We start from the raw sequence: 19,982 nt of genomic DNA, 5'->3' as shown, positions 1-19,982 counted from the left end.
TCTCTGACATATGTCACTTAAAGAAAAAGTGGGGCGATGAGCTTCCACACACGCGGCTTGCAGCACTACCCATGGTGTTAAACAAATGATTAGATCTTCTTCATTCGCGGACTTTTTATGACAATTTGCCAAACCATCCACCAGAAAGAAGGATAATGTATCGAGTACGTGACACATAACACTTTGTGGAATGTATATTGTTCGGTAAATGTAGCGTTGCATTGGTGCATGTAGTAATAAAAACTTAACAAGCGACCGGGGTTCATTGGATGTAACTCTTTTACAAGTTCTAACCATTGCTCACGAGGTGTGCTGTGAAAGATGTGTCCTGCAAAACAACTCCGAGCGCAAACCCGAACCAAGACAAAGTACACCCTATCCATGTTAACGAGTCTACTGAAAAACGGGCACTGCACGAATTCCTTTATAGCACTTTTTCTGAATTCAGTCCCTCACTAACACGGTCAACACTTGGGCGTGTGTGATTTATTTTCGCTCTAAAAACATTGAAACAATGCATGCATAATATTGCTTGACCGGTACATGTATTATCTTTGTTGTACATAGGGTGCGCTTTCAAAAGAACTTTTTATTTACATTTTTTTTGGATTAAGATTTGATTAAAGAAATCTATCTCTCGTAAATACAACATTGTGATAAGCGTACTCTGTTAAGCAGCGAACTCAAGTGAATAATGTGTGTGATTTATTTTCGCTCTAAAAGCGTTGAAACAGTGCATGCATAATAGAACAATAATGATGCAGCGAATGCAAGTGAATTACATTTTTTTTCATCTCTCATTTACGCGTGTGTTATTTATTGTTGCTCTAAACGCGTTGAAATAGTGCATGCATAATAGAACAATAATGATGCAGCGAATGCAAGTCAATTACAACATTTTTTCTTCTCTTATTTGCGCGTGTGTGATTTATTTTCGCTCAAAAAGCGTTGAAACAGTGCATGCATAATAAAACACTAATGATGCTGCGAATGCAAGTGAATTACAAAGAGAACTACTCTCACAAATATCACATTGTGATAAGCGTTCTCTGTTAATTCAGTAAAACGCTTGAAATGCTTGTTGGTGTGTATTTATTGACTTAACGATAGCCCTCTGCAAATAAAATTCGTTCGAGTTAGTCCGGTCTCGAATGTTTCATATTCTGTATGTCTGAACAGAACTGCATTATCAGAGTCACAGTATTTATTTACGCGCAACGCAACATGTTTGTTTTAAGGTTACGATAGTCAAATAGTAGAAGAAAGATCATTTATATCAACTTGTCACTAGAGTATCTTTTAATAAAGCGTTTGAAATTTATGTTGTTGTTTGCTCACCGCGTCAAATATTGTGAAAAGTATTTTGAAATACGATATGAAACCAACTCCCGCTTCACCATACCACAGTGTAAAACGCTTCTCAAAATCCAAAGGTTTTTTTCAAGCGTTTTCAGAAAAGGCTTTATTCAATTCTGTTAAGTAGGCTTTCTTTCTGTCTGTGCACTGAAGGATGTCTTTGTGTATTCTTACATAAAAGATTGCATTTACCCGTGTTTCATTCAAGCGCGAGGTTGAGAAAACTCTCCTTCAAAAAAAGGTTGTAACAATGGAGTTAACGTTTGTTTAAAAAAGCGTAAAACAGTTTATGGTCTATATTCTTCCTTCTTTACGCTTCGATTGCCTCTATGCAAATTTAGTTTAAAAAAGAACAAAGCGTTTGTGGACTTGTTCTGGTGTGTAAAGCCTTTTGTGCATGTGTTTTAAAATTCTGTTTGACTCGCTTCAAAACAATAGGTATTTGCGTATTGATTGGCTCTCGATGAGGTCATGGTTGTTCCTGATTAGTTTCCGATGAGGTCATCTGGTGTAATTGTGATTGGTTTCTTTTCTTTAGTCTTGTCTTTGCTTTGCTGCGATCTCTTATTCACAGTTCAACTCCAGAGCAGGACAGAGCTCTCTCTCTCTTTCTCTCTCCAATCCATGCTAGTAGCATACCGATAAAATGATATGCATACACAGTACTATTTTATGCGCACCTTACGAAACATTATTTTAGGGTTACGCATGTGTTTTTGTTTCACGTTTTAGGGTTACAGCTGCGCTGCTCACGTGTTGTTTCACGTGCTAGGGTTACAACCGTTATTGCGTCATGCCCCAACATGCCCCTAATTTATTCACGCCCTGCGCCATTGTTTTCGCGGTTATAATATATGCACATGGGATCGAGGTTTTTGGGTCTGAATGATCCCATACAACTACTACTGTCTTCTTCATAAAAGAGATAGATGTTAGGATTTGAATTTGCCCAAATTTGATAGAAAGTACTTTGTAAGTATTTTCACATGACTAGTTTTTGGGAAAGCAAAGTATAAAAGCGAATATTATTAAAAAGGTATGTTTCTGAAAGTTTGTGTGAACCTTGACAATTGTTTTGATGCCGGGTTGCTGCAGGACTCAGTCTGATAAGAACATATAACGTACTTACGTGACACTTCAAAATTCTTTTCCTCGTGGTCTCGGTTTCCTTTCTCTTCAAGTTTACTAAGGTAACAGCGGCTTTGGTTGCAAGAGAAAAAAGCATAACAAGTAATTCCCCTCGCAAACACCACGCAACACAAGATGCCTCCAAAATAATCACAACCAACACTCAATGGGAGAATCTATGCACAAATTTTATTTCAAATTTATTGTCAGCGGATAAAAGGCGTTGGCAAATCAAACAATATTGTGCAGGACTAACGTGGAAACCTATAAAATAATATTCACATAATATTGTTAATTTACACACCTCGGGCGACACCCTCATTGGCTAAATAAAGTAACTTCTAATTCCCTAAAAATATTAAAGGGCATGCCTCTCATTTAATTGCAGTTTTTTTTTTGCTTGGTAGAATACTTAAATTCATATTTTGCTTCTATTCTGTTGCTGTTAGCTCCCAAAATGCATCCGCACTTGCGTTTGTCGGCATGAACCATGGTCATCTTTTCGCTAAAGCGTTCTAATTATACATTGTGTAACTCTTACTCACAAAAGACTGAAAAGAGGTTTGAAAAAATCTCTCCAACTTTTTTGATATCAGTTCTAATAACATCGTCTTAAGAAATCATTGCGTCTATTACTTGCATTGCACATGTCGCTAATTCTTCATTAATATGAACTCAGTTTTGGAGAGTATCGAGATATTGCAAATTTTTAAAGTTCTCGAATGTTTCTACGAAGTGAGATAGAAAACTTCCACTTCAGTTGGGCGGAAATGGTAAGTGCCAGCAAGGAACGTCTTTGCAAAAGTACTGTCGTAAGCATGGCCTGCTGGTGGACTGTAAGAGTAACCAAGATTTGAATACGAAGACGTACGAGATGATGCAAGGTTTGAAATGTAAATATCGTGCCCATTTCCAAACGTAGGACCATATGTATTGCAGCTGAAAATCCAATTATCTCGACCCGTTAGTGGCAGCTTTGTCGGCGCCCATCCTGGCTTGTTGCGCAAGGAGAACAAAAAGGTAGCAGCATCGTAACGATAACTACAACTAGAAACTTAATAAAAGAAATGAATCAATTAATTAATCAATCAATCAAGGCTTGGCACGCCCTACACTTACACGTGTCTGTCCTAAACAGCAATGTAAACCTACTCGACTTCCACTCCGGAGGATAAAAAATAAAATCTAATAATAATAATAATAATAATAATTATAATAATAATAATAATAATAATAACATGTGAGACCGGCAAGCAGCTCGGGACAGCTCCGAGTAACTCCGAGCAAATATGAGTAGGTCTCCGTAGAGGTGCACTCGGAGTTACTCGGAGCAACTCTGTTGTTGTCAGTTGCTCCATTAGCAGCATACAGGGGCCTGCTCAAATTTGATCGGAGAAAAAGTACCTTACCAGTCCAATACGAAATGTAGTTACATGACTGTTTACAAAGTCAAAATATCCAAGCTGGAAAATATTTTAAAAGCCATCAACTCGCTTCGCCTCAGCGCTGGAGGAACGATATGCATTTTCCATACCAACTGCAGGATTAATCTTGTTTTCAATAACACCATTTACTCTTTTTGCTGTCGCAGTGAGTGAGCCTGAAGCGAAGGAACGAGGGACCTCTCTGATCGGGAGAAGAACACATTTTTCTTCGAAAAGCAAGGCATTGTAGTAAAAGGCGCAAGAAATTGTGGTTATACGCGAATAAAAGAATTAAGATGCGCGGTATGATCTTTCATTTCGCTACTATGGAGTGCTTTCACTCACGAGATCAGTAACCTTGTTTTTCCACCGAAACAAAAGAAAACGTTTGCATGATAACAGAGCTCAATTCCCGGAGGATTAGTTTGGAGCACCAAAATGGTTGCCGTCCCATTGTTTAGGAACAACAACATGGCCTCCGTGACAATCTGTAGATAGTTTACACTGTCACGCAACAAAAAAATGAATTCGAAATTGCTCAAAAAAGGTCAAGAATTTGGAATATTGTAGGAAGGAAATCTTTTAACCACCTCTCCAATTCTCACGTCTGTGCGGTACATCGTTTCTGAGTCATTTGTCGAAGCGTTTAATGCAACTTTACAGAGTTGTCCACCAATATGGCGGCCGGTAATAAACGAAAACATCTCGAGTTCACTTTGCGATGAAAGCGCTTACTTCTCGCTCATGAGATAAAATACATATGTATGAATACATCTCCTAATGTACTTGAAAAGCTGAAGCTGCTGAGATTCATAGGGATTGACATATTTTTTCAACAAAAAAACATTTCTCGCTCGAATGGTCCGTAGTGATTTGAAATTTTAGAGCCATTGCTGCTTTCTTATTTCAATCCTTTTCCTAATGTAAGTTTGTTAGCGTATGCTATGATGATTGATAAACGAATCGAACGTTATGCAAATAAAATCGTAAACTTGCGTCAAGAAAGGATTTATCGTTTTGGGTGGAAAAGAATAGCGCTATTATCACAGTTGAAGCATGACCGGCTTTAAACATTGCAAAACAGCGCTTATTTGGTTTGGAATATTTCGAACGTTTGTCCGCGAAAACTTTCATTTTGTAGTGTTTTCATTGGTTTTCGATGAGCTTACTTGGAGTGAGTTTCAATTAAGTGTCGTAAAACCAAAACCAAAGTAATTACTTTGGCAAATCAAAAAGGACGGAGACAATCCGGTAAACCAATCAAAACTGAAAGTAATTACACGTGGCCGACACAAAGCGTGGGAAAATGTGCACTCGTGAGCCACGATTGGTTTTGGTCTCACTTCTGATTGGTTGAAAAAGTGGCGCAAGCAATCTGAACCAATCACTGAGTGAAGTAAATGCAAAACCAAAGTAATTTGCTAATTACTGTCGACACTCAATTGAAAACCGCTCTATTGTGTTTCTCATTGGTTTTTGTTCAGATCATCTCGTGTGATCGTGATTGGTTTACTCCCTTTAGGTCATGTCTTTGCATCGCTGTAATCTCTCATTTTCTCTTCAACTCTAGAGCAGGACAGAGCTATCTTTAAAGCCAGCATATTCACACACCGCCAAAACGATGTGCACACACAGTACTATTTTATACACTACACAATCGTTACAAACGCGCGCGCTCCTTACGAATCTATATTTTAGGGTTACGTTCAAACTTGATCCATTTTTTTGTAATTTATGCACCTTGGGCTATGTTCAAACTTCCCCCTTGTTGTTGTTTTGACGTGCTTCTTAGGGTCACGTGTTCAAACGTACCCCTAATTTATGCACGCTTCCTTCTTTTCTCTTTCTGGTTGAAGACGTCATTTGATGACTACCTGTCAAATCTGATCTGAATTATCCCATACAACTATTGATACTCGATAAATTCGATCAGAGAGACATCAGTCGCTCAAGATTCAAGGGGCCCGCTCTTCTTTTGATTAGATAAAGACGGACACGGAGACGATGTGTGTCAACTTTGACGAAATTCAATCCTAATGAGTCCTAATGGGAAGCTATGGAAATCTGAGCAGACTTCATCTTTAATTCCATAACACACGGTTCAACATCCTGCAACATTTGTTGCACAGGCGTTTTGAACGGTCTCTATTTTCGGTCAACATCGTTCAACAACGTTCAACAAGTTGAATGGCATATTTCAACATTCAACATGGCATGACACACTCTTTAAATTTCCTGAACAACAGCTGCAACATTTGTTGATCAACAAATGTTGAACCGTGTGTCACCGGCTTTAGAGTCAAATGATATGTGGTAAATCCACCTAATAAATTACTCAGTGGTTTAATCTGTACTTCGTTCAGCCGCCCCAAGGATATAAATTAGTTCCAAAAACGTATGGCATTCCTGGGTTCAAACCGTTTTCAAGGTTGACAGAAGCAGCAATTTTTAAGAACATCACGAAACGTTCAATTTGTGAGGTATGTTTACATGTGTCTCACTCCTCCGTACAACTGATTCAAAAAACTGTCTGAAGTTCGATAACAACCTTCAGTTGCAAAGCCCAACCGTTCTTTTCTTTGTTTTCAAATGAAATAAGGTGTGAAATCCTAGTGTATTATGCATGCTTCCCTAGGTTTTTATAAATTCAGACTATTTTTTTTTTTCAATATATAGTTACTCACCCCATGATGTGCTGGCATAGCCCGCAAATATATACTGGTTCACCTTGATTATGGTAACAGTTGGCCCTTTTCCATCACACAGAGAGTGAAAGGTCGAAGAAGCCCAACCGTGCATTGAAGCACGCCAGCAGAGTTTCCAGTAACTCAGATTGCTTTGTGATACTGGCTTCAGCCATTTGCTCAGCTGGACCAGGTACATTGCATTGCTTCTAACAATGGCTGACTTTTCCAAGACCTTTGCAATCTTATCTGTTGAAAGAACAAACCATTCAACTTAGATCACAACTTCCAACATCCGTGGTACAGAGGATCACTTTGAAAGGATACGATTGGGGAGGAAAATTTCAACCTTTTACCAGAGCTCATGAAGGTTTACAACTCTCGTTCTTATTAATCTACTCATAGAATACTTATCCCGTATTGCTCAAGGAGAACATGACGAGATGGGATGAACAAGAAAGACTATGGATAGCAGAAGGTTATGTTTTAGCGTGTGGGCGGGCCTTTGTGCACACAAGCGAAAACGGAGACCTTTAAAGGGACAATAAGAGTGCTTAACTCTTCATCACTCGAGTGATTGATTTAACTATCGGTCTCGTTACCTTAAACCACGTGACCACTTTAGTGACCGTACACAAGAGGCAGGTCAGGTCCCCATCCCTGTTGGACTTGATTTTTTTGCTGAAAAGTTCTTCGTTAATCCGCCGTTTGTCCTTGCGCTCCTCTCTATTAAAATACCCACTTTGACGTCATTCTTTTTTTTTTTTTTGTTCATTCCCTATTACTATCTCTTTGCCACTAATGTACTATTTTCAGAGATAAAGCGAATGCTTTTACTGTTGAATAGCAACCTATAAAAAACCCAACTCACCCTGGCAAGTTTCTCCCGTCCAATCGCTGTCACAATGGCAAGTGAAGTTTCCGTCGGCTTCGTTGGTGCAGTTTCCGCCATTAATACATGGGCTGGAATCGCACGGCTTTAGCCCTGAACAACGAAAACGAAGTTTAGATACAAGGAATTTCTAAAATGTCTCCAACACTCCATATCAAAAAGGGAAACGGAAATTGAGAATTTTTCAATTTCATTTGGCCAGTTTCTTTTCTTCTGACGTGTATGAAAACAGTGACGTTATGAACGCAACGCTCGGACCAGTCCTTCAGTTCTGAAGATCTTCAAATGACCTTCATAAAACCATACGTGTGTTTCGTCAAATACCTTTCAATATAACCAACTACTCAGATATAGCACCTGAAATCCCACTAGCAGTCAATTGATAGTAGCAATCTATCCTTGCATATAAATTATATATCACATGGATCCTTCTTTTATAAATGGGTCAGAGGTCAAAAGGAGTTCTTAATTGACCCCAGAGGTCTCTGGAGAAAATTCTACATAAGCCCCTACCTAAAGATCGGCAACCTGTTGGGAATCACAACCGGACAGGCCAAGATGGTGACGAAGTGTAAACGTTATCAGCAGTTCTGCTGAAGTGCCTGCCGGTAGGTTTACGATTATTACTTGAGGCCGGAAAACGTACAAGAAAACGATAAACAGTTTTTAACTTTGTCAACTAAAGACCTCACCCTAACTTCACAGCTAGCCCTCACACTTATCTTATTGCTAAAAATAGCCGGGTAGCAAATGCTTGGACTTAAAAGGACACTTCGTGATGGATATCAGAACGGGCGCGCATCTAATTACGCTTGCATTTCTGGACATAGGTGCATTAACCTTGAATGTATATCCGAATAATAACCGCCATTATTAAGAATTGAACTACGGATATCGGCTTTCCTGCATTTTTATTGTCTCGTTAGACACAGGCTATCAGTTCATATACCTGCTGTACCTAATATGGTGAAGAAACGCCTCAGCAAAAAGGGAGCTGAAAATATTTTTGCAGCTCTGCGAAAAAATGGCCGACAAAAGCCGTTTTGGACTGGAATTGACATCGATGCTTTAGTTGACAATACTACCCCCGGGGAACACCAACGAAGAGTCGTTGATCCAGGAGTTTTTAACAAAAAAATTATTCTACTCAGGATTGCTGGATATGAAATGATTACGAGCAACTCGGCGCTACGCGCCTCGTTAGTTATCTATCACTTCATATCCAGCGCGCACCTCGTAGAATAATTGTTAAACATACATTTCTTTCCATATCCTCAGTAACCAAATACACAAGCCAACGTTTTTTTTGACCAGAAAAGGAAACGGAAGACGCGAAATCGTCTGTATCATTCCTTGAGTCGACCGTTTTCTGAGTAATTTATTTTTAGGAACATGTTTTCCCCGCGAACTAGACGCTCTGTGAGCGTAAACTAGGCTGCCTTTGGTACGTGATTGTCCTCCTCAAATTTCCGTACTCATTCCCAAACACCCAAACAATTTTCAGTGTCGGAGACGAAACACTATTTCTTTTTAAAAGAGTAAAATATATTTAGAAATACAGATCAACGCTCGACTGCTGATCGAAAGATGCAATTGTTGTCGAAGTCGATTATTTGTCTCTTTTAAGATTCCAGATGTTCATTTTCCCCCGTTTGTGTTCTTTATCGAAATGACGTTCCATTCTTGAGCTCCACAATAGTATATTTCGTTTAAAGATCCACTAAAACGCCATTCGCGTTACACCGACTTCGATGCCATTGCAGGTCAATTAAATATTCTACTGTGTCCACCGGATAAAACCTACGCATTACTACTACCCACTAAAACCTTCGAAAGATTAGCGCAGAAGACTCTAGGCACAAAGACAATTCTTAGTAGGGGAGTGACAGGAAAGACTCTATTGCGCAACTTTTCCGATTTTTGAAAGATGAAAAAAAAACACGAAAAAATGCCAGTAATAAAATTCATATATGCAAATGATTAATTAATGCAAAAAGAAAATAATAGGCTTGTTTGTTTTTAATGAGTCCTAGTTTACAGAATGTTGGTGTCAAGTGTGAAAACATTCGGCCCTCAATTTGAGTCATCACCAGTTACATTGCACTGGCATTACCGGTAGGTTGAATTTTCCCACAAGCTTTGCAGGGAGACTTTCCAGGTAATTTATGATTTCAGGTTTTCGTTTCCGTTATTCCGGTTGTTGTGTTCTGATTTACTTATATTTTATTCATCTGCTTTAAATGCGCAAGAGAATTCAAGCTTCATTGCAACAATTTCGATGATAGACACCCTCCTGTTGGTTACACCTGCTCCTTGTTCCTGTTCCTTGATGTTCCTTATCGGGATTCCATCGATGACTTGCATAATTTTGTTTCCTCCCAAAATTTCGGGGATAAAGAATAAAAACACAATTTATGTGCACAGTAGTGTAATTTGTCGTCAGTTCTTTAGGATTGCTGTGCAATGAAACAACCAATCACTTTAAAAAGTTCAAACCAAATTACGAATTAAAGAGAATCGTTAATTTAGAGATGAGATCATGCTGCAACGACAACAATCCTGTTCCGGGACTCCCTCTTACCCCGCCCTGAAACTGGGCCTGGAACCCAGGCAGGAAAATAGAGAGTCTTGTGTCAATTGCAGGCGCATGTTGCACAGACGATAATTACCATGGAAAGGGTTTTGATACCTTTTAATCAACGGCTAGCGCCAACCAGGCCTCGAGAAAATGGCCCCCGGCTGCATATTTAACCTAAATCTTTCGTAATTTTACGTTAATAAATTCTAGCTGCAATTGAAAACAAGCAAGATCCTCTAAGTAATTAGGAGCAATGACGTAATGTTTACTCTCAAAATCCAGCCTTTTTCGGTTAGTATTCAATGTATGGTGGGGTCATACATGGTGTTTTCTTGTTTGGAGTTAATGGGACTCCAATCCATGGACTATGACCACGGAGCTATCGAGCCATTTGGGGCTGGTTACTTGTGAGTTCTTGTGAGTTCCTATAGGGTGTATAGAGCGTTTTCACATGACGTCACATCGACCATGTTGATGTTCCAAAACAAAGACGGTGAATCTGACATTGAATGACATTGAATGTAAAAGATTTTGGCCGAATTCACACCTCTATAATCCGCTGCAGAAAAGCAGATTTCAAACATGTCAAAATATTTTTAGTCATTTTTTCACTCAACGGAAAAATAGATCATTGCGCAAGGCACAACGTCTGAAAACTCTTCTCGGGAATTTGCATAATTTTGTTTACAAGGGTTCATACGTAATTTACAAATTCCGTTTACGGTCGTTATAGCTCGATTCTGATGGTCATACTTCACGAAAACTGAGTGCTTTTTAAGGGGTATTCTTGCTATCCACAATCATCAGACCTTAAAGGATTTATAGTGGTTCAAAATCGGCCAAATTCCCATACATTCACTACAATTTAAGCCGTGGCCCCCCCCCCCCCCCCCCCACCACTCCCCTAACCAATATGACGTCTGAAACCGTGGCAAAATCTATTTTAATTAAAATTTTAAACTTCATCTGACTAGTACATACACCAGCAATTGAAAGATCCCTCAGTATTATTGCAGGTCGCATACTCTGGACAGTCGTGAGAAAACTCTTGGCACTCGTCGTAATCTAAATTAGGGAAGAGAAATATAATCAACGACTATGCAGCGTTCCCAAATAAATAACTATTACTGGCATACCTCAAGGGCCGTACTGTTATTTACAGGCGCTGAATTATTGTTTAGCTTCGCGCACGAAGAGTAATAGTGATTTTCCACATTTTCAAAAATATTAAGATGTTATGGAAAGAAAACAAATTACCTCCACCTCTTCTGAAGAGGCGCACGTCAATAATTAGCGCTTTGAAATACCTCACTTTCGCTAAACGTTCAGAGACTTGTTCCAACTAGTTTTAGATCTCTTTCCCTTACCCCACATTCGCTCATTCAAAAACGATCTCGTCGGATAAATAAGTAAACCTCGACATTGACTTTTGTCGCCCATTTGAAGCTGGTTTACTATGTTCAACCCTTCTCCAAGACCCACCATTTCATCAGAGAATAAATGGAAAATTTTAACGCGAACCTTGGCACGAGCATGAAAGCTACATTGCGATTGGCTTACTCCGAGAACGGAATGCAGTTAGCCTCGAACTAGTCTCGTGGGGACGAGGGGCGTTCACTTGAGCCTTCCCCTGGGAGGCCCTGAAGGAGACTATGCTTTGGCTAACTGTCAGCAGTATCACTTCATGCCGAATCCGTACCTTTCTTACAGCTGTACTTATGGCAGCTTGAACAGTTGACATCATTCCATTTGAATCTGTGAGCCGGAAGTGTGCCAAGGGTGTGCACACAATCCTGATTACGGAAGTTATTGGGTTGATTCGTTGCCCAGTAATGGAAGTCAAATCGAGTTCCATCACTCCAAACGAACGTTCCTTCACTCTTTATGTCAGACAAACCAAGCCAACCATTTTCTCCGTTGTGTAAGTTTTGCAGAAAGACATTTTCTTCTTGGCTGTGAACACTGGGAAGGTTGGCTCCCAGTGCGGCACACCTGCTCTGGCTATTGCTCCAGGAATCACAGGATGATACTTTTTGGTAGCAATAACCTTTAAAATAGATCCAGTTATCAGGGCAGATGTCTGAAAAAAAGAAAAAAAAGGATACGGCCAGAGTCGACAGGTTGATCTATAAGTTCGTTTTTTTGAGATGAAACACGGTTTAATTTTTGCATTTTTAAAACGAAGTTTCTACATTTGTTTATTGCTTAACGAGAAGGATCGAATCGACAGTAATCGAGTGAAGACCTTTTTCTCTCAAGAACAAAACTAACTCGTGATCGCTTGATTTTGTCTGCAAAGGTTATAAAAATTTACTTCTAAAGAGAAACTGAGATGTTGCTGCGTGCTCTGTCTAGAACAGGCCCAACTTAACACAGTAGGTACCTTTGACAGTTAAAGTGGCTATGTTAAGAAATTTAGCTAAATTCAGAGACTGAAAACTGACAACCAAATCAAGCGAAACATGAAAATGATTACTTAAAACAATGAAGGGAGGTTTAAATAAAACAGCAAATACAAAAGGAGGCAGGGATGGGCAAAATTAAAGAAGATTAAAATGGATTTTGATTCGGGTTTTTTAAAACTGTTCAGCCTAACAGTTTTTTTTTTGAAGTTGATCTCTGTTGTTTATAACTTTAATTATGTATGCTCGACAGACATGGTTTTGTCACGAAGCTTTGGTTTGTGCTATTTAAAAGTAAGTTCTGAGTTAACGTTAAGCTGTATAGTGAGAAGGGACGCGTAAATGGTAAAACGACACAAAATGAACTGCACTACCGTGACACAGCTTGACTCTTCTACGATCTTATTTACCTGCTAACACCGCGTACGACACTGTTAATGGGTCAAACCGCTGAACAAATAGCTCTTTGACGCAAATTCTGAATCTTGCGTTGCTGATGAACTTAAGGGAAAAACAAGAGCAATGAGCAAAAGTGACTCAAAGTGCAAAAAGCAATGCATACAGCAACACAGCCTCGTTTTCAAGACATTTCCATTGGCTTTGGCGTGCCCTGGATGCGAAGCTATGATTTCAACATTCTTCTAATACATTAAGGACTCTTTCACCCTTTCCCGAATCCCCCGCACCGCTCAATGAAAAAGGGGGTATGGAACGAGATTGGCTAAATGCACTTCAAATATAACAAGTTATAAAGGATAATCCGATAGTTAGTTTGCCCAAGGTTTTTTATTGTCTTACTCTGAGTAACAAATAACCTGCGAGAGCATCCGGTTTTTTCGACTATAGTTTCACCCGCCGAGAAAAACCGTCTGCGAAAGCGAGCCGAGAAAGAACTTCCGTGACGTCAGCTGTTAGTGACTCACCTTGCATATTCAAAGAAGCAAAGCGCGAGTTTTTGCGTGGATATGAAGGAAGATGAGATGAGAAAAGTGAGCGAAGTCTTCGGGTTTGAAAGATTCAACAAGCATTAAGAGGAAGCCTTGCCATTTTTTTGTTGAATCAAACGTTCTCGAGAGTCTTCCAACTGGTTTCGAAACGTCTGTAATATTTCATGTATTCTTACGTGGAACAAACTCGTGAAAAGAATATTGTTATCGTTGTGTTGCCGTTGATTAAGATGTTGAAAGACCAAGTCAGCCGCTTAACATCCCTCGGAATAACCGCAGTATCACTCTGATAAAAAGTTGCGATCAGTTGAAAAAGGACGTTAAGCCCTGGTCAAACAAACTAAGAAAATACAGCCAATGGGGCTTTAGATCTGCTTGGCACATTAATGACAATAGGTGACGCCAACGATATCTTCCCTATTGTTGGATGGAAATGTTGAGGTAGTGGCAAAAGACGGTCCAACATTGCTTGACGAAACATTCAAGTTCAAGATGGCGCTAACACTGAGACGAAAACAACTTGTAGCGTTTGTGCTACTGGAGCTGTTTGAGGACGGAAATGATGGATTAATTCAAACGAGGAAAAACCAAAAAATGGTTAAGAGAACTTGTAGAAAAGAGTATGTTCACTGCAAGGTAAATTAGCGTTTAGAAGATGATGAGAATGAGCACGGATCAATTTGCAGAAATTTTAAACGCTATTGAACTAAGCAGTGAGCGTTAGTCATTTAGGAGAGTGAAACTGTCCCAAAGATATGGCCTTGCTTCATGCTTGCGGATCAAGGTTTCTGCCTGTTGAGTTCATAAACTTCCCCGATGTCCCCTTGATCCTCGTCTGCCATGTTTGTTGCAAATAAAGATAGTTATTCGTGGTTAGCTAGCAGCGCGAACGTCAATCGATTCAGGACACAACTTTGTTGGAAGAGCGGCAAAACAATGCAACATTTGTTTCGTCGAGCAGATTGCTGATCACAATGTTTGATCAAAAGCAAACTCCATCCAACACTTGATCGAACAAAAGATGTTGGACGAATATCATCCAACATGGGTCGCCAAACGGTCGAACAATGTTGGATTGAGCAAAGTTTGTTCGATAGTTTGGCCAGGGCTTTAGCATCGGCAATCTTCTAAGGCACGTGTTGTTTGCGATCGTTATTAAAATTATGCGTGTTTGCACGTTGGCCTGTAGCGTTTACATCCTATCCTCTGGTGAGTCTTCTTTACTTTATAGTCCAGGCATTTTATCGCCAAAAGTCGGTCAACCTGCCACTAATTGCAAAAGAAGGATTTTTAACGGTCTTTGGTCCAGGGACATGTCCTCTATAACGTATCAAAAGTCCCCGAAAATCCGATTGGGGGAAGTTGACAAAAAACAACTTTTTTAGAGCCCTATATTGCTCAGCATGCAAACGAGGTTGCATTTACTATCTGTTGTGAGCTACCGTTGTTTTGCTTGAGTTTAAAGCCACGTGCAGCATAGGCTAGCAAAGATTGAGAAATTTTATTGTGTTATCTTCCTAGTTAAGTGCATTTATATACCCATTAAATAAAAGAATTATTCTTTATAAGTAAGTGAAACCTTTAGAGATGTCGTCGATGGATGGCTATCTGAGTGAATTATGTAGCGAAGAACACGGTCTTCCACAAGCGATGTTAGAACGCAAAAAGGACAATTTTACACTAAAAGATCTAACAGTAATGTCATGTTCCAAGATTATGTAATTCAGGAAAATGTAATTTGACGTGAGTAGAGACGTCCAAAATGAATTTCATCTTGGTGAAAAACCTGTTTTTCACTCATTGCTTCGCGCTTTACATTGTAATATTCTTTTTTGTCCTAACTCATTAGTAAATTTATCTTTTTTCCCTCATAATTTAAAGTAAAATGTCCAGGAATTGGGCAAATTTTTCGCAAAAACCGAAGGAAATGTTTTCACCCAGTTATGAACTAACAGAGAAAGTGTGTGTCCTGCAAATCTTGCGCTTTAGTTCAATTTGAAAACTAAAAGTCTAAAGTAATTCCCTTCCAATACAGTGAAGGAATTTTGAGTTTGGATAGTAAAAAGAAAAATACGCGATTGAAGACATCCCAACCATACCAAAAAGAAAGTTTTTCTAATGACTCAACAAGCCTCAGGTATGACAGACCTCCGTAACGACCACCAGGATGTCTAGCAAGTCTTCACGTAGCAAGAAGAAGTGATCGATTTTGGGCCAGATTATCGATAGACCTATGTAGTCGTCGAACAGGTTCTTTTGAGAAGCGTGAAAACCAGTGGAGGCTTGACAAGAGGGAGGGACCAAACGGACTAGCAACGTCTTATCTGGCTGTTATCTATGCCTGCATTTATGCATGTGCCGAAACAAAAAACATCATGCAAAAGCTGACAGGAGTTAATTTTATTCTGGAGAACAGAACAAAGATATGTCTAAACAAGAGAAATGAAGGAAGCAATGACCATCCTCAGTGCTCTGGCTACTCACAACCCTAAGGAATATCATGAATGGTGTAAACGCTGATAGTAATGTCAATGCTGACACAGCCAAGAGCGTCGGGGAGAAGATGCTAACGTCAGTGAAGGGAAGGTTAACCATAGATTACTCATTCAAACGAAGTGCCCAGACAGTCACTATAGCATCCAAGTCCTCCGTAAAGATTGAGTACAAGTACAAGTTGACCCTCAACTTGTATTTCAGAAATTATTTCAGGACGAGCTCTGCACATATCCCACAGCTCTTTTCGACTACCCATTTATATTAAGGCAGCCACCAAAGCCATCATTAGCAGATGCACTATGTGCAAAGCTTACACCAGAGGCTAAGACACAACCTGAAGGGAACATACAGTACGTGCTGGACGGAGGTTCTCTTCTCCATCGAGTCCCATGGCCCAGAGGTGACGCCGCAAATGGTGTCGCCAACCTACTTGTAGTCAAAGCCGCTGTAGAGTCTGCCATAAAGAATTCCATGGTTCTAGTTGGGGATGGCACAGATTTGCCAGTCCTTCTGTGTTATCAGAAGGTGGATGTGGCGTCTTTTTTTTACCTGAAACAAAGGCAAACTCGAGATGTGCCCGTGTCTGGCATATGAAGAAAGTGAAAGAACAGCTGGGTAAGGAAGTTTGCAGAAATTTCCTTTTCCTTCACACCGTCACTGGATGCGACACAACATCGCGCCTCTATGGAGTTGGAAAGGCAACAGCCCTGAAGAAACTTGAGAATGTACCTTACTTCAAAGAGCACGCTAACGTTGGTCTTCATCTGTCATTCTGCTGTTTCTGGCGTTGTCACTGCAGGTGAAAAACCACTTGTATCATGCTTCGGAGGTAAACCAGGGGTAGGTTGACTCTATCAGATATCAGCGTTACTTCGAAAAACGTGCAGCCAAGACATCTCATATCGAGCCACAGAATCTGCCCCAACAGCAGCAGTGGCCCGATTTCACAGCCTACGCGTCTGCTTGCAGGTAAAGCAGTGGTAGGAGAAGTTGCAGGCATGTCAATAGATGACTGGGGGTAGAAACTCCCTAATTATCAACTATTTCCTGTTGCAGCAGACTTGCCGCCTGCCCCAGAATCTCTTCTCTAGTTAATCAGATGCAACTGTTTGTCTGACTGTAGCAATGTAATCGAGGTGCAACAAATCTGTCGCAAGAATGGTACGCAGTGTTCCCCAGTCTGTGGCCAATGGAAAGGTCTTTGTGCACAAATTCTTTGAACACTGTAGACTAGGAAAGTGAACATTTGGAAGACTAGCATTTTTATAAATACATTGTATATGTAGCATGTGTAGAATTGAACAAAGAGGTAGCTTTGTTGTGATGATATAGGCCTTTTCTTGTCGTGAGTCTTAAGCATTTATGTCTTGTAATGTTTCGGCAAAATAAGATTTTACCGCTGGCTCTAAATAAACCTTAATAATTCACTAAGTTAAATATATTTTGTGGAAAGGTCTTTCACGATTAAAGCCGTAAAATCATTGTTCTTAAGGGTAGATTCTTAGTTTTGGCGAAATGGCTCGAATTATACCAATATAAAACGCTAAACGGCAACTTCCGGTTGACAGCCTCGTTTTCGTGCTATAGGAAAAAGAGACTTATTTTATGGGTGCGGTTTGGAGGCGTTCCCATGCTTGGATCTTTAGGGACTTTTAGTACGTTCATGCATAGGATATTCCTAACTGGTCAATGACGAAAAAGCTTCTTTTGCAATTAGTTACAGGTCCGACCACAAAATACCTGGACTATTAATACGGCAAAAAAACTAGAGTGGCTGTTTTACCCACTTCAGCTGGAAAAATCGATTGTTCTTGCTGGTTCGGTTTCGGAGACAGTTTTTCTCGACGGGTGAAACTAGAGCCAAAACAAGCGGATGCTCTCGCACGATAACTAACAAACAAAAAAAAATACAAATATCAAGAGCCAATATATGGTGTGCAACTATTGATGTTAATGGTGTTAGGTGGATGTGGGAAAGATAATAAATTTGTTACTAGGCAACGGGAAGAGGCCAACTGAAAAATCAAAGTCCAAGACAGGAGCGTACGACCCTGTTTCTTTTTCAATGAAACGTGCAGTTTGGGAGAGGCACTAGTTTCGCGCGCGCGGTTATGATGCAAGGTTACTGTTCAAAAGATAGCTTGTCATGGTTAAATAATAGACCCCTTTTCTGGGGTTTCGCGCCTGGGCTTAAAATACTAAGAAATCTTGAATTTCAACCGTAGTGAGCATTACAGGTTATCTTTGATAGGGTGTGTCCCTTATTTTGAGCAATTGTAGGCAACCCAAAGTGCTTTTTTCCCTACTCTCTCTACCCTGGAAACCCACGAGCATTTTAAATCTATAGCACTAAATCTATAGGTGTGTCCCTTATTTTGAGCAATTGTAGGCAGCCCAAAGTGCTTTTTTTTCTAATCTCTCTACCCTGGAAACCTACGAGCACTTTAAATCTCTACCTCAATCCAGCTGACAATTCCGTTGCAATCTGGCGATGTATTCCCTCCTCCGCTAGAATGCTTGGCTGTAAGTATGACTGTTGGGTAGTTATTGTATGTCCGCGTAAAATTCACGTCCTTTAAATCACAAAATAAACGATCTTTGTCAAAAGGTCGTGTTTACTTTTTTTTTTTTTTTTCAACATTTGACTTGATTTTATTGTTAAATTCAGTTTACAATGTCCCAATTAGTGCTCCAGCGCTAGAACGACTACACACTTATAATAAGTCAAGTTCCTTTCCTTTTTCATATAAAACTTAAGAGTACTTTAACTTCGGAAAACGTATTATAAGACAAGCACGACAGTTTCGATTCGCTCACGAGTTCTAGTAATTTCTAGTAATACAAAGTATACCTTTTTCTCTTTTTGAAATGTAATGTCCACCTCAGGTGATCCTGGAGAAAAACTCTTAACCGAAACAAATCTCAGCGAGCGGTCGACTTGAGCATCTCGAAGCAGCTTGCATATATGCAGCAAAATCATATAGATAGTTTTCGTTTGTTTTCAGCTGTTTTCTTTCCGCGAGAGGTCGTGTTTACTTAAATCTCTCTCTACCTCTCATGGCGAGTCAATTGCAAAGTGCAGAGTCTTTCAGGCGAAAATAAAACCATTAAATTAACAAACAAGTTTATCTCCACTAAACGGGATCAAAGAGTAAAAGTAACCCAGTACCACCGCAATCACTTTGCAGTTGAACTAAAAAAATCAGATCAGGTTAGCCTGTAGATCTTTACTACATCTATAATTACAGAGTTTCACAAGGGTTACGCAGCAAAAATCGATTGAAATTCAAGGACTGCGGGTTTGTTATCCACGCTTGGTACCAAGGAAAAGTGTTTTGCTCTGTCTCTTTTCAGTTTTCGGAGACTTTTAAACAAAGAAGAGGAATGTTCTTCTCTTGTCGTTTTTAAGCATACACGCCTCCGAGAGATTATATTTGAACTAATACAAAATCGGCCACGTTACATCCAAATAGAATGGCTTTGAAGATGGTCATTTTGAATTGTACTGCCGTACAACCGTAATCATGAAGCCCACTCAAGATGCGAATTCTCTTAACGTTCCTGTATACAGTGATTACTATTTTCCTTAAAATCTACGTGTTTAGGGATGACGATATACAAATGAAGTCACGTTTATTGCTGCAAGAGACCTTGTACTGTTATCAGGAGGTCCTGATAACACTGCAGACTGGGGAATGTGATAAATGTTCCGTTGACATGACAAGTGAGATTTGAACAATAATAAGTGTAATCTGCAAAGAAATAAGCACATGGAAATGGGATTGGTAACTCTTGCCCTCTTCTGGGCATTTTTTTTATCATTGTTACGTTTTCAGACCTGGCAAAAAGCAAAATTGTTGCTCTTGGAAGGTAACATCCCATTTGGAAAGCCGATGTAAATAACGGTCTGTGTATGGTCTCGAACGCCAACCAATTCTGAGGAGAAGAACAAAGAAACAAAGAAACAAGTAACTCAGTTTTTGCTTGAATTTACTCCCATTACCTGTCGAAATGCAAAGAACTCATGGTTTGTATTAAGAGATACTCTCCCTCTTTGGATTTTCTCCTTTATCTT

The 19,982-nt window shown here is 39.7% G+C and overlaps 1 pseudogene; it reads right to left on the bottom strand.

Annotated features, from left to right (window-relative positions):
• Nucleotides 1–2,649: 2,649 nt before the first annotated feature.
• LOC138003518 (uncharacterized) overlaps nucleotides 2,650–19,982 on the bottom strand; it is a 37,131-nt pseudogene continuing 19,798 nt past the window's right edge.

Source organism: Montipora foliosa, chromosome 5, assembly GCF_036669935.1.
Source record: "Montipora foliosa isolate CH-2021 chromosome 5, ASM3666993v2, whole genome shotgun sequence".
Lineage (NCBI taxonomy): Eukaryota > Metazoa > Cnidaria > Anthozoa > Scleractinia > Acroporidae > Montipora > Montipora foliosa.
Note: the sequence above shows the minus strand (reverse complement) of the source record. Positions and strands in the feature narration are given on the sequence as shown.